The following is a 12,582-nucleotide window of genomic DNA, read 5'->3' on the forward strand; positions in this document are numbered from 1 at the left end:
TAATTCTTTTATTGCACCTGTTTTGACAGTCCTGAATCAATTATTATTATTTTTGGTATTCAAATTAGCAAGGTCTATTTCTATTCAGTCACAGACTTACCATCTTCTTATCTTGCCATTTGTTCCTGGTTGTCATGTTTTCTTTATGTTGTTTATTTTTACTGAATATATTTTTCTACATTTCTATCTTAAAATGTCTCTATTTCGCACTAATTATTCTATGATTATTCTTCATCTTCAGGACACTATTTTAAATTGTTATTTTTAGGTTACTATGACTGCTGCTGAAATGCTTACTGTGTGATAAATCATTCTTCAGAAGGTATTCTATGTCTCTCTATGGTTGTTGTAAAGTCTTTTTTATTGGTATACTGAGTTTTGCGTATAATGTACTTAAGTGTGAATTTATTTTTGTCTGTCTTTTAATAAGCTTATAATGTGTTCTTAATCTACAAATGTTTCTCTTTCGTGAAGTCTGGAAGATTCTCAGCCATTTTATCTTTCATTATCTCTGTTGTATTTTTTGTAGTATTATTTTTCAGAAACATCAATTCGATATATAGCATATGTTCACATTTCATTCTCATTTCTATAAATTCTTTCTATTTTCCATTTGTTCTCTTTTTATACTGTAAGTAATTCTTTATTTAGCATTAGCAAAAAGCTTTTTTTAATTTTATGTCTAATTCACTATTGAACCTACACACATTACTGAATTTGCTGGGTAAAAATTTTTCATGTACCTAAAACTACTTTGGTTATTTTTTAAAATATTTTTTGACAATACTTTGGTTATGAATCTACAACTTTAGCAGTTTGAAACAGACTTATTTACCATTCCTACATTTGTTCAATTAAATTATCTTCTTTACAGTTCAAATATGTTGTTTGTTGTGTTTAAAAATTCTAAATCATCACATATATGTTTTATAGTTTCTGATTGTAAGCTAAGTGACTATAAGCAAGTCACGATCACTAGGTATCCTTAACCGTGGTAGATGAACCATTCATTGTTGTTCATCATTTTCTACTGTCAAATTCCTGGAGTACTACTATTTTATATTAAATCTTCACTTTTAGAATTCTTCAATTTTAAGCTTCATTGATAATATAGTCATCGTGGACCCTGTGGCTATGAGTTTCACTACCTCCGCTATATATGACATTATTTTTTCCAAAATTTATCTTCAGAGTTTTCTCCCTTCCCCACAAAAATGAAAAGTATTTATGAATTCCTGTTGATGGCACAAGAATAGAGACCTAGACTGCCATTTAAGAGGAGAAAAGGGGAGGGTTATAACTGAGTTCACTGTTTAAGAGGAGATGCTGAACTGAATTTCTATAAGTATGGTTTGATTCCCACTGCACTGATCTAGCTAGACTTTGATGATCTGCCTTTTTTCCTTACAGCACTGGCAAACACATAATGAGAGGAGTCATAGCTGAAATATGCTGATTCAGATGATTGTTGTTTTGCTTCATAGGCAAGTCTGGGTTTTGGAGTGCCTAGGCCTACCTTTGTGGTTCCTAGAAAATGAAACAAAGGTCATAGACATGGAGTGAGTATATGATTCATACGTTCATTTGTTCAGTCAGCAAATATTATGAAAATCATGAGATAAGCTCAAAGAGCAGGTATGGCCCGTGTATTTAAAAGAATAATGTCTATATCCTTCTAAAAACCCTAGCATGTACGTATATTGAAAGGTTTGTATTATTATTTGATCCTGGGCATTGAATGAGGAGTCAAGCATATGGATTGGACTGCATACAATTCACTAAAGCTATATTCTGTGACACTGTCAGAACGTATGGTGTAACACAACTATTAACTTCCACTATTTGTCAAACTTTTCCTCTGAAAATTTGTTCGCCTGGAGCCTGGATGCACTCACATCTAGTCCTTTATTGCCAAAACACAATTCTCTGCACATTATAGTTACTGAAAACCAAAAACCCTCTGGAAACTGCAAAGCTTCATGCTTGAACAAGAGTTTACAGTTCGAACAGTTGCTTCCCTTCCACTCCCCTCTCATGACTTTTATAGGTGGAGTACTTACTTTTTCTTGAACTGTTATCTCTGGTTTGGGCAGGGAATACTGTGTCTCAGTACTTGGTGCTTCTACCTGGATCCTGCCCTAAGGTTATTCATACCCAACAATCCTGGTTCAGAGTTTTTGGTACTTTTTTTTTTTTTTGCTTTAAATTTTTTCGTACTATCAACCTCTGTGCCTCCCTTTCCCCAAACATTCACAATCTCAAGTGAAATTTGTATTTTGGAAGAAATTGGATATTCACGAATTTATGATGCCACTGTTCCTATTTCAAATGTTAACCAAGCTCATTGCCCCATATTTAGCTGTTTGAGAATAACAAGATTCTCATTAATATGTCTGACTTGTGTAATTTGCACAAACTGTAATTAAATATTGTGTGATGAATGAGCTTGGTGCTGAGCTAGGTGTGTTGGCACAATTGGGTTAGGATTGTATGTATGACTGATTTAATGCTTACAAATGATAACGTTTAAATGTTACATTGGGTAAGGTTTATTTGAATGGGAATGATATGCGTGGTTTGTGCGTGGGTGTTAGTATGACACTTATCTTTGTGTGTCCATTGTATGTGCTATGCGTTATTATTATCCTTCGATTGTAATAAAAATCTTATGGGATTAAATTATAAGTATATAATGACACTATATGAAATGTGTAGGTCTTCCTTCGGTGGATCACATCTTACAGCATACAATTGCAATATGTCAATTTTAAAAAACTTAAAGTCAATGAATATTTGAAACTTGCATTTTAAAATGTATTCTTGGAAACTGATAAACAAATAAAGATAACAGGTATTTTTATTTTAATTGTATGTAGGAAACAACAAAAATAAAAGTATTAAAGTAGTTCTAAAAGAGACATTATTGAGTGATGAAAAACCTTTTGTTCACAAAGTAAGTGATTCTAAAGCAATATAGAATTTAGGGGAAGAATTGCATTTGATTTTACAGAAAAAAAGAAAGAGAAGCTATACTAAATCCTACCTACAAAAGAGCATAGATTAAAACATAGATAAAATGACAAAAAATTATAAATTGTGAAAGTATGGAGTTATTAAAATTGAACAAATATATTAACTATGTACATAAGTAGACCCTGAGTTAAATAAGTAAAAGATATAGCAAGAAATTAAGTTTTTAAATATGATTTTTGACATCATAAATTTAATCCATTTAAATCACATGTGTCTAAATAATAATACCTTATTGAAATTCAGTAAAGAGACCTGTATACAGAACCAGGTAAGCAAATAAAATAATAATCCTGAAAGTCAAAATATAGGCTCACGATCATGAAATCTTAACTCAATATCTTAAAGCTCGTTATGTCTAATAGAGTAAAAAGTAGTTATATGCAGTAGATACACTGATAGAAATCCCTAGATGATACAAACAAAATCACTTAAGTGAACTTTAACAAAACAACTTGATTATTGAAAGAGAAATGTAGGCAAGAAATACTAAATCATATAAACTAATATAATTATGTGATAATTATATGAAGAAATAGTCTTCAACTGTAAACTTAAAGTTCATTTCTTTGCCACTCTATTCTTTGTGAGTAAAATGATTTTAAGCAGCCACAAATAGGTATTAGTGCCTAGGACAGGCAATCAAAAGTATTACAACTTTGGGTAGAATCATGGAAAATTCAAAACATAAAAGAATTAAGCAACTTAGTTTACAAGAGAGTAAAATGAGAAATATATTTAAGCAATATCATCAACTACAAAAATAATAAACCAAAAAGTAAAACCCCAGAAATAAAATGAAAGCTTAATTTAATCTAATCATTATTATGCCATCACTTTTGTATCTGGCAGAGTCTCAAAGGCAGCTAGAGGAGTGGGAAAGCTTTGTAGTGAAAAAAAGGAATAGCTCGGAGTGCCCTGACTGAGGATGTTGGCATGAGAAAGCTGTAGGCAGCTAACTAGAAGTGAGTGGTGTATGTAATTGAGTAGAAAAGCACGATTCTCCAGTTAATCCTAAATTGAAAGTACAGACACAAATTAGGAAAGTTGTCAGTTATTAATCAAGTTCTGGCCATTTTTACCTTGAATGCTATAAGGAGTTGCTGACTTGATGGACTGGCTGCTGCTGATTGTGGATCAGAATTCTATTTTCATATGTAATCTGGCCATTGTTCACTTGTATATTCAAACTCTGAAAGTACATTGATATGGATGATAATTTTAATTAAAAAAATTATCTTCTAGTTCTAACTAATTTTCTCTTTTACCTTTTCATTTTTCTTCCTCTTTTGTAAAATGAATCTAGCTTCTTCATATAAGAAGAATCATTTGCCAGTGAAAGCTAGTTTGATTTCTGTGTTGCTGCAGAGAACAAAGGGATTGCACAATTCAGGAGCTTATGAAGCTTTGAAGCTGGCTCTTCAAGGTAACTTGCTTTGCACAATTCTCTCTCCCTCTCAATTCCATTAGCCTCACCTGTTTCTCTTTCCCCTGGGATAGGGTTAAGGGTCATCTCTGCTGCTGCTAGGCTAAGGTTCTTGCTGCATTAATTGAGGTCTTCAACATACCACTAACATGTTTACAAATAGACAATGTGTCCTTTTTTCTGTTGAGACTCAGACCGATCAAAATCAGATTACAGCAATTTTTGAAAAATCAACAGACTGTACTCTTTCCTTCCTACACGAAACTACACATAATGTAACTCATTTCTGCCTTCCAAATCTCAATAGTAAATCTGCCTTGCAGACCACAGATCACACGAAGAACATAAACTGCATGAAGTATGGTTAATTTAATTTTAGCTGTTCAGTCTCAATAACTCAGGAAACTATACCAAAGGGGATAAGAGGGGATACTGCTTTAGCCAACATGATTATTATCTACTACAAGCACTAATATTTGCAAGTAATTATTTTCAGAAAGTTGATCTGTTATGGAGTGACTAATAATAGTGTGTCGTTCAATATTTATCACATGTATGCTTTACCTGTGTTGTTCTATGCAGATATTTAGAATAGTAATCAAAGAGAGTAACCCAATATTAACCACAGAGATGTAATTTTTTTTTTTTACTTTATTTTATTATAAAGATGTGTGGGTACAAGTCAGAATTTGGTGCATAAGTAAAGTATGTACAGGTGAAGTTTGAACCTCCAACTGATCCTCAATTCCCCTGGTTTAGGATCAGGTGCCATTTGTGTTGTCACATGCCCCCACACCCTCCCCAGCAGTGTTCTACAACTGCCAATCCCTCCCTGGTGCTATTGGGATAAATATTCAGGTCCCTCTTATGAGTGAGAGCATATACACAATGGAATATTATGCAGCAATAAAGGGCAAAATCATGAACTTCACAGCAAATTGGATAGAACTGGAGATAATCATAATTTAGTGATCTAGCATAGAAACAAAGAGATGTATATTTTGATTATCAAAGCACAGTAAGGCTTAAAAGTTCAGACAAATTTTGCTTATTATTTTTGTATTTAGAATATGTATCTCTCAAAGCTTCTGCACAGGCAAGAAGACAATAAAAAAGTAAAGAAACAACCCACAGACCTGTAGCAAATATTTGAAGACTGCTCATCTGACAAGGGATTAATATCCAAAATGTATAAAGAGTTCAAACAACTCAATAGAAAAAAAATCTGATTAAAAAATGGGCAAAAGTTTTGAATAAATATTTTTGAAAAGAAGATATACAAATGGCCAGCAGGTATGTAAAAAAATGCTCAATGTCACTAATCATCAGATACCTTAAAAATCAAAACAATGAGGTATTATTTTGTCTCAGTTAAAATGACTTTTATAAAAAAAAAAAAAAAAGCCGGCGTTGGTGGCTCAGCCTTTAATCCCGCGCCTTTGGGAGGCTGAGGTGAGTGGATTGCCTGAGCCCGCGGGTTCGAGACCCGCCTGGGCAGCGAGACCTCATCTCTACAATAAATCAAAAAATCAGCTGGGCGTGGTAGCACATGCCTGTAATTCCGGCTACTCGGAAGGCTGAGGCGGAAGGATCACCGGAGTCCAGCAGGTTGAGGCTGCGGTGGCCGTGAGCGGCCACTGCACCCCAGTCTGGGTGACAGAGTGAGACTCCAACTCCAAAAAAAAAAAAAAAAGTAATAACAGATTCCAGTGAGGATTTAGAGAAAGGGGAAACCTTGTACACTATTGGTAGAAATGTAAATTAGCACAGTCGCTATGGGAAAACAGTATGGAGGTTCCTCAAAAACTAAAAACTGAACTACCATATGATCAAGTCATCTCACCCACCCCCTAACAACAACCAATCAGGTAATGGTACCGGGTTATCTGAAATTCCAGATATCTCAGCAGCTTCCCCAGTTGACAGACCGTGGTCAACTTGTGGTTGACTCAAACAAGATAAACCAATCCTATTCGCATGAGGTGGCCACTAATGTTTGCTATCGAATAAACTATTAACAAATTTGGAAACCCCCCACCAAGCTCCCTCCTCTCTGTAACCACAATAAAAATCGCCTGCTTGGGGATCTCGGGGTCTCTGTGCGCACTCCGCTATTTCAGTTGCCTCAGAGGTCCAGGCTCGAGCTTATAAATAAAGACCCTTTTGAATTTTCATTGGAATTGGCTCTTGATGGTCTCTCGGATCGAACTCTTGGCCACAACATTTGGGGGCTCGTCCGGGATCCCAGAGACCGCCCCCCGCCCCAAGACCCCAGTCCGGAGAGTCTTCAGGCCAGCATTCAGTAAGTCGCTCCCGGGTAAGTGCACTTGTGTTCAGTATCTTGGGTGGAGCTCCACACTCCTGTTCTTTGTTATAAGGTCGGCATTGGCTAGTCGGATGCGCTGGCAAGCCGCCGACTGGGGCTTGTGGGAGACGTCCCACAACCCCGTCTGGAAGACGAGGTCTTCATCTGTGGGGAAGGTCAGAATCTTCAACGATCTGTCCCACCCCTAGCCTCCTTTCAGATCTTTTTTCGCGGCCGCTACCATTTGCCTTTTGTCATTTTCTTGTTTGTCTCATTGATTGTGTTTGTTGTGACGTTAGTAGTAACAAGTGAGATGGGACAGGCACAGACAACGTCGTTAACTCTCATGACTAATCACTTTTCAGAACTAAAGGAGAGGGCTCACAATCTGAGTGTGGAAATACACAAGAAAAAATTCCGGGACTTGTGTGCCTCTGAATGACCCGCCTTCAATGTGGGCTGACCACGGGAAGGGACTTTCCTAACGCATGTTCTCCTACAGGTCAAGAATATCCTTCTCCAAAAAGGCTCCAAGGGACACCCGGATCAACTGCCTTATATACTGGTCTGGCAAGATATAATGGAATCCCCACCCCCTTGGGTGAAACCCTAACATCTTACCCCAACCCAAGAGTTGAAAGTACTTGCCTTGCAGGAGAGGAGAATGGAGCCTCCAGAGCCTCCAGAGATTGGGCCGTCACAGCCTCGGGAGAAACTGAACCCCTTCCATAAGTCGTCAAAGAACCCCTTTTACCCTGTTCTCCCAGACTACAGCATGGAGGAAATAATCTTCCCTCCCCCATACCAGTCAGTTCCTCTAGGGCCCTCAGCCCCACCAGCACCGCAACCCCAAGCCGCTGCTGCAAAAGCAGACCCAGTGGTGGCTGGGGAGGGAAGGCAGGAGGAGGTGGTAGACAGCCCAGCCGCAGGGCCCTGAAGGAGGGTCGCTAGAGTGGCTGGTCCTGGAGGGGGGCCCGCAGACTCCACGGTAGTCTTGCCATTGATGGTGGCTGGGCCCCTGGATGAGGCCGGGAACCAGCCCATGCATTATTGGCCATTTTCTACTAGTGATCTATATAATTGAAAAACACAAACGGTCACTTTTTCTGAGAATCCTAAAGGCCTGATTAACTTGCTGGAAAGTGTTCTCTTTACCTGCCAGCCCACCTGGGATGATTGCCAGATTTTGTTACAGGTGTTATTCACTACCGAGGAAAAAGAGAGAATCCAGACGGAGGCCCGGAAGTTAGTTCCGGAAGTCGACGGGCAGCCCACCACCAACCCTGACCTGATAAATGTTGCCTTTCCTCTTTCCTGGCCTGGATGGGATTTTAACATGGCAGAAGGTAAGGAGAAACTCCGGGTCTACTGCCAGGCTCTGATGGCAGGTCTCTGGGCAGCTGCTCGCAAGCCCACTAATTTGGCTAAGGTATACAATATAAGGCAGGATAGGGACAAGAGCCCAGCCACATTCTTGGAGCGTATTATGGAACCTTTCTATCAATACACCCCAATGGATCCAGAAGTGCCCGAAACTAAAGCGACTGTGATCATGGCATTCATTAATCAGGCAGCGCCGGACATAAAAAGAAAATTACAGAAGGTAAAAAGACGGGGAAAAAAGATTTTAGAGGATTTACTGAAAGTGACAGAGAAAGTCTATAATAATAGAGAAAGTCCGGAAGAATGGCAAGATAAGCACAGTAAATGACAAACCAGAGGGCTGGCAAAAATCCTCTTGGCTGCCACTGCCCAAGACCCTGTAAAAAGCAAAAGTGGTTCAAAAAACTGGCTGCTGAATCCTGACAATAAACCGGGAAATCCCCAGTCAGACCACCCCAAGGTAAAAAAAAAAATCAGTGTTTCTGCTGCAAGGAGGAAGGGCATTACATAAAGAACTGCCCTAAACGCCCTCCTCGTCCTGAGGACAAAGTGACTGTACTCGTTACCGAATAGGGGGGTCAGGGCTCAGTTCCCCCCCTGAGCCCCGGATAACCTTGGAGGTAGGGGGAAAGCCTGTGACTTTTCATGTAGACACAGGAGCAGAGTGATAGGTATTAATAAAACCCCAAGGCCCTCTTTCAGACAAAATCTTGTGGGTTCAAGGGGCTAATGAGGTAAGACCGGCATACTGGACCACTTAAAAAAACAGTAAATTTAAACACAGGTACAGTCACCCATGAGTTTCTGGTTCTTCCCCACTGCCAGTACCCTTTGTTTGGGAGAGACCTGCTGACCAAAGTAGAAGCAAATATCAGCTTCCGATCAGATGGGACAAAGGTCACGGATTCAATTGGGAGCCCCCTACAAATTCTAACTGTTAAATTACAAGATGAATACAGACTGTACCAGATCCCTAACGCAGAAATAGCACCAGAAATGAAAGATTGGCTCCAAGAAATTCCCTTAGCATGGGCAGAGATCGGGGGAATAGGACTGGCCAAACACAGACCAGCGGTGTTCGTGGAATTAAAACCCGGAGCAGACCCAGTTCGGGTCCAGCAGTATCCAATCTCTGCGGAAGCACGGGATGGGATAACCCCCCATATACGACGGCTGCTGAATGAAGAAATACTATGATGCTGCCAGTCCGCTTGGAACACACCCTTATTACCGGTACGAAAGCCCAACTTAACTGACTACCGACTGGTACAGGACTTGCGGGAAGTAAACCGCCGGGTAATGGACATACACCCCACAGTCCCTAGCCCCTATACCTTCCTTACTGCCTTGGTCCCAGACAAGGTGTGGTACACGGTATTAGACTTAAAAGATACCTTTTCAGCCTGTCGTTGGCCCTGCGAAGCCAAGACATCTTTGCCTTTGAGTGACTGAACCCAAAAAGAGGTATCAGCGGGCAGCTCACCTGGACCCGGCTTCCTCAAGGATTTAAAAATTCTCCTACCATCTTCGACGAGTCTCTGCATGAAGACCTGAGTGAGTTCCGTACTAAGCACCCCACTTTAACCCTGTTACAGTATGTGAATGACATTTTGTTGGCTGCCGAAACCCAGGATGCATGCCTGGAAGGCACCAGAGATTTGCTACAAGTATTAAGTGTCCTAGGTTACCGAGCTTCAGCGAAAAAGGCACATATTTGTCAAACTGAGGTAAGCTACCTAGGCTACAAACTAAAAGATGGACAGAGAGGGTTAACTGAAGCCCGTAAAAAAACGGTGCTGAAAATTCCACAACCACAAACTGTGCGGTAGGTACGTGAGTTCCTGGGGTCGGCTGGCTTTTGTCACCTATGGATTCCGGGGTTTGCTGAGCTCACCCGGCCATTATATTAGGCCACCAAAAACAAGTCCGAACTTGTATAGACAGAGGACATGAACAAATCTTTTGAGACTCTCAAACAAGCACTGATTTCAGCCCCAGCACTGGGGCTGCCAGACCTGACTAAACCCTTTTTCTTGTTTGTTTATGAGTCCGAGGAAATAGCCAAGGGAGTACTGTTACAGCAAACTGGACCATGGAAAAGGCTGGTGACATACCTGTCTAAAAAGCAAGACCCTGTGGCTGCCAGGTGGCCCCCATGCCTGCGAATCATTACAGCGTTTGCCACAATGGTTAAGGATGCTGACAAAATTGCCATGGGAAAAGAACTGCATGTTACCGCCCCCCACGCCATTGAAGGCATCCTAAAACAACCACCCGACAGGTGAATAAGTAATGCCCGGCTAACTCATTATCAAGGCCTCCTTTTAAATCCAGTTAGAATCTTGTTCCAGGCACCGGCTACTCTAAACCCGGTCACCCTGTTGCCCAACCCATATAAAGAAAGCGCCTTGCACGACTGCCAAGATATCCTGGCGCAGGTCTATGGTACGAGGGAAGACCTCCGAGACCAACCCTTGGCTGACACCGATGAAACTTGATACACAGATGGTAGCAGTTTCGTGCAGGACAGAACCAGGTACGCCGGGGCAGCAGTAACCACAGAGATTGAGACTTTATGGGCAGCGCCACTTGCGGCCGGGACCTCAGCACAGCGAGTTGACCTCATCACCCTCACAAAGGCTTTAGTCATGAAAAAGGGCGAAAGATAAATATTTATACTGACAGCAGGCATACATTTGCAACTGCACATATTCATGGAGCCATCTACAAGGTAAGATGGCTCTTAAGGGCAGAGGAAAAAACCATCAAAAATAAAACTGAAATCCTTGAGTTGTTACAGGCACTCTGGTTACCCAAAGCCCTGGCTATAATGCATTGCCCGGGGCATCAAAAGGACAACACACCAATTGCACAAGGAAACCGGCTGGCACAAGGAAAACTGAGGCCAAAAAGACAGCCCTTTCCATGGACCATGTCTTAGTGACCACACTACCAGACCCCGGGCCCCCGGATCTACCTGAGAGCCCGAACTACACAGAGGAAGATTTGAAATGGAGAAACGAACAACCAAAAATTATGTTTTCAGACGGCTGGTCGTGGATCCAACACTGGGACAAGGAACCCCATAAATGGGATGTCATTCTTCCAGAACGGTTGGGCCAATGGCTGCTCATAAAAATGCACAAAAAAGCCGGGCTCAGTGGCTCAGCCTGTAATCCCGCGCCTTTGGGAGGCTGAGGTGAGTGAATTGCCTGAGCCCGCGGGTTCGAGACCCGCCTGGGCAGCGAGACCTCATCTCTACAATAAATCAAAAAATCAGCCGGGCGTGGTAGCGTGCGCCTGTAATACCGGCTGCTTGGAAGGCTGAGGTGGAAGGATCGCCGGAGCCCAGCAGGCGAGGCTGCAGTGGCCGGGAGCGGCCACTTCACTCCAGTCTGGGTGACAGAGTGAGACTCCAACTCAAAAAAAAAAAAAATGCACAAAAACACCCACTTAGGAGCTAGAAAAATGAAACAATTAATATGCCATGCAAATATAATTATACCCATTGCCCGACGGGAAATTGAACAAATTGTAAACCAATGTCAAGCCTGCAAAATTGTCGATGCAACTAATCCTAAACAAAATCCGGGCACCAGACTTCAGGGAAACTAGCCAGGGGCCTACTGGGAAGTGGACTTTACTGAGATAAAACCGGGAAAATATGGGTACAAGTATTTACTAGTATGTATAGACACTTTTTCAGGAAAGACAGAGACATTCCCCACCAAGAACAAGACTACACAGGTGGTAGCCACAGCTGGTAGCCTACAAACCCTACAAAAGGTCCATGAGCAGGTATGGCCCAGATTAAAGGCCCTTTATGAAACTGGACCACCGCCGACTTCCCACAACTACCAACCAGGGGACTGGGTGTACGTCCAGCGACATCAGCACAAGACCCTGCAGCCTCGGTGGAAGGGTCTGTACGTCGTGATCCTGTCCACGCCCACTGCCTTAAAAGTGGAAGGTGTAGCGTCTTTGATCCACCACACCCAAGTCAAACCTGCCGACACTCTTGCTTTACTGAAAAACTACGTGCCCAAATAGAACAGTCAGCTGGACAAAAACAATCCTCTAAAGCTAAGACTGTGTCACACTTCCTCCGCCTCTACTTCTTCATAATGGGGATAGGGTCCCTTTGGGCAGCTCCTAATCCCCACCAACCTGTAAACTTAACCTGGCAGGTTATTGACCTCTCCACAAACAACATTATCTGGCAAACCTCAAAATTAAACCCCCAAAACACATGGTTCCCTGTTATAACCGGGGATCTAACCCATTTCTACCATACTGCCGCTATGCAGTAAAAACTAACCCAGGGAGGCACTAGTGGCAGGTACTGGTATTTTTATGTATGTCCGGGGCATGATAGAGATAAAAAGTATAACTCCCCCAATCAATATTATTGCCCAAACTGGTCCTGTGTCACCACGGG

At 41.4% G+C, this 12,582-nt stretch overlaps 1 long non-coding RNA gene across 1 annotated transcript; it reads left to right on the forward strand.

The window, feature by feature from the left end:
- The first annotated feature begins 1,316 nt into the window (after positions 1-1,316).
- LOC110594980 lies at positions 1,317-8,043 on the forward strand. Its single transcript, XR_002481550.1, has 3 exons — positions 1,317-1,559; positions 4,337-4,456; positions 7,957-8,043. It is a non-coding gene; the product is annotated as an uncharacterized LOC110594980 (long non-coding RNA).
- The last annotated feature ends 4,539 nt before the right edge of the window (positions 8,044-12,582 follow it).

The sequence above is a fragment of the Carlito syrichta genome, unplaced genomic scaffold (assembly GCF_000164805.1).
Source record: "Carlito syrichta isolate Samal-C Ts95f unplaced genomic scaffold, Tarsius_syrichta-2.0.1 Scaffold195420, whole genome shotgun sequence".
In the NCBI taxonomy this organism is placed as follows: Eukaryota; Metazoa; Chordata; class Mammalia; order Primates; family Tarsiidae; genus Carlito; species Carlito syrichta.